Below are 226 nucleotides of genomic sequence, written 5' to 3' on the forward strand. Positions count from 1 at the left end.
AGGCCTAGCTGAGCCCAGGGAAAGGTCTGTGCGATGGGAGCCAGAACCACATCTATGCAGATTCTCGCTCCACGCCACGCCGCCCTCTGCGGTTGAGTGACAGTCACCCCAAATCTGTGCCAAACCACGGGCGCCCGGGGGGGGGGGGGGGGGGGGGGGGGGGGGGGGGGTCGTCCCTCTGCCAGAGATGCGCGCGCAGCTAAGGCCCCAGCGCTCTACCCGGCAG

Source organism: Arvicola amphibius, chromosome 10 (genome assembly GCF_903992535.2).
Source record: "Arvicola amphibius chromosome 10, mArvAmp1.2, whole genome shotgun sequence".
Lineage (NCBI taxonomy): Eukaryota > Metazoa > Chordata > Mammalia > Rodentia > Cricetidae > Arvicola > Arvicola amphibius.